General features: G+C 46.4%; 1 protein-coding gene across 12 annotated transcripts in view; it reads left to right on the top strand.

Annotated features, from left to right (window-relative positions):
- The window catches only part of LOC125026297 (cadherin-related tumor suppressor-like), a 37,418-nt gene extending 36,635 nt beyond the window's left edge, over positions 1 to 783 (top strand). For all 12 annotated transcript variants that reach the window (XM_047614621.1, XM_047614623.1, XM_047614620.1 and 9 more), the window contains one exon: positions 1 to 783. This exon is cut by the window's left edge and continues 329 nt beyond it. The gene's annotated coding sequence lies outside the window, so the exon portion shown is untranslated.
- Positions 784 to 2,500: the final 1,717 nt, after the last annotated feature.

The following is a 2,500-nucleotide window of genomic DNA, read 5'->3' as shown; positions in this document are numbered from 1 at the left end:
GCTAATGGTGGGGGAAGGGGGGGGGGTCATGAACAATAAGATAGTGGTGGAGGAAGCAAGCATATCATGATGACGCAGGCGTTGTCGTTGCACAAGCAGGAAGATTATGACTTGATAATAATGAAGACAAGAAAGGCGTCGAGGCTGAATGTGGAAGGACAAAAGGACACAGCAGATGACAGACATGACAGACAGCGGACGTCACGCCTCCAGCAGGAAGAGTGCAAGACGGGTGGGGCCTGGGAGCACGTCTGGCCTCGAAGGGACAAGGCGAATGGATCACCTTTACTCTGATATTCAGCTTCTTCCGTTTTGCATTTGTCTTCTGCATCTGCCGTTGGAGTGGCTATGCTTGGGTAATATGATGGTGAACTGTGACGATAAATTTCGTTTTACCATTATTTGAAGTTAATTTACAGTTGGTGAAAGGACTAGATTGGAAGATATTAAGTACACTGTGTTGTTCATGATTTTTGTAAAGAGAATTGATTTAGGTTTTCATTTGCGTCTTTTAGAAGAAATTTATCATCGGAACTCAAAACTACTGTGAAATCATTTTATGCGTTTGTTTGTCCACTTATTTGTTAATTAAACAGTATAGTTTATTTACGGTAAAATAACAGTTCAGTAGGAAAATACATATGGGCTACTATATCAACATGTTACCGCTTACATACTCTAATATCATAACTTCCATTGTTGTTTAAATGTTACTTTTACATGATTATATATGAATTTTAGTTAAATGTTGTTAATTAATCTGTTATAAAAGTTTAACAAATAGTGTATTTTTTCTTTCCTTGATTCTTTTCCTAATAACTCATTAATCATCTTAACATAATCTACAAACTTTGCCCGAAAATGTTGATTTCGTGTAAACAAAACTATTTTGTACGAAGAATAATGCGGCTACAAAGTTCGCTGACCTGTGACTAGTCCCATTCTCGTTAAACGTAAGGCTTGACAATTGGTTTTCCGTCCTAATTGTCATGGCACATGCCCACGAAAATTGGTTAATTGTTCCCTTGACTGAAGTTTCCGATCGCGGGCGGCGCCGGCCAGAGCACGTGGCAGCCGGACGCGCGCTCGTGGAGTCGTCCGCGTGGACCCTCAGGAGCCCCAAGTAAATTCGCGGAGGACTATGTTCGCGGAAACGGACGCGTGAGGTGCTGCCATCTGTCATGCGTCCCCAGTACTACTTTTCCTGGCGCCTGAAGAGTAGTTTTGATTCACAAGTTGGCCAGGGCTGCCAACCTCCTCCCGAAGTGGGCTGAAAGGGGGATCTGGGCTCAAACTTTGCTCTTGAAACCGGATCCTGAGACGAAGTTTTCTGGAATATTCAATAAAGATGTTTTCCATTTACTGTTTTTTAGTAGCTTCCTCCTCAGTTTCGCTTGGGCACAAGGACATATATGTTTCTGGTGTAAAACCGGAAGAATCTTAGAAAAAGAACTGAAACAAGATGTAGGAAATATCGATCGACGAAGAGCACATCGTGTGCTTCCGTGTGACGTTCGCTCGCCGGGCCCGCAAGGCGAGTGGGCGGGTGGGTGCTCCCTCGCCGGGTGGGGTCCGAGGAGGGAGTTCTTTAACATTTTATCGCTCTTCATTGTTTTTCATCATGCATGCCAAGGCAGACTGATATGATCAGAGCTCTTTCACATAGAATCGTTCACGAATGTTAATCAATCCCCAAGTCCCGGTTTCTGGCTAAAGGGGGTGCGGCGGGAGGGGTGGTAGATTTGTGCATGCAGGGATTGACCCAGTGCATGCCGGCAAGCACAACGTTGCATGCGCAGGCAGACGCGCCCGCTGCTCTTGAGGTTTTGTGATCAATGCTGAGAAAGAAGTATCTATTTCACTTACCGTCAGCTGGTTTTCTGTCGCCTGCTCGAGTGTCTTCAGTGCGTGTCTCCGCGACCATGTTCCTAATAGCCGACGGCCGCCCAGCTCCAGGCCGCCGCGCACCGCAAGGTAGGTTGTCATGCAGAGCTGTGGTGGCGTACCGGCGTACCGCAGCCACCCAGCCTCCGGGGCCCGCCTGGCCGTCATGCACGCTTCCGTCGCGGCCAGTCCCGTGGTGGCGACCCGGCTCTTTGTGTCATGTGTGTGCTTGCACATGCATACAATCATGCATACATTAATACGTGCGCACATAGATACAGAAAATACATATATACATACATGAAACATAAAAAAACACGTGTAAAAGTACAATACATACATATTCACACGCACACACACACACACACACACACACACACACACACACACACACACACACACACGCACGCAACGCGTGCGCGCGCACGCGCACCCCCCCCCATAGAAACGCACACACACACACACACACACACACACACACACACTCATGCACGCACACACATACACACACACACACACACACACTCAAATATTGATGTAAATGTAATATATATATGTGTGTGTGTGTGTGTGTGTGTGTGTGTTTTTGAACACACGCATACACAATGTGCAATAA

This window comes from Penaeus chinensis, chromosome 6 (assembly GCF_019202785.1).
Source record: "Penaeus chinensis breed Huanghai No. 1 chromosome 6, ASM1920278v2, whole genome shotgun sequence".
NCBI classification, from domain to species: domain Eukaryota; kingdom Metazoa; phylum Arthropoda; class Malacostraca; order Decapoda; family Penaeidae; genus Penaeus; species Penaeus chinensis.
Note: the sequence above shows the minus strand (reverse complement) of the source record. Positions and strands in the feature narration are given on the sequence as shown.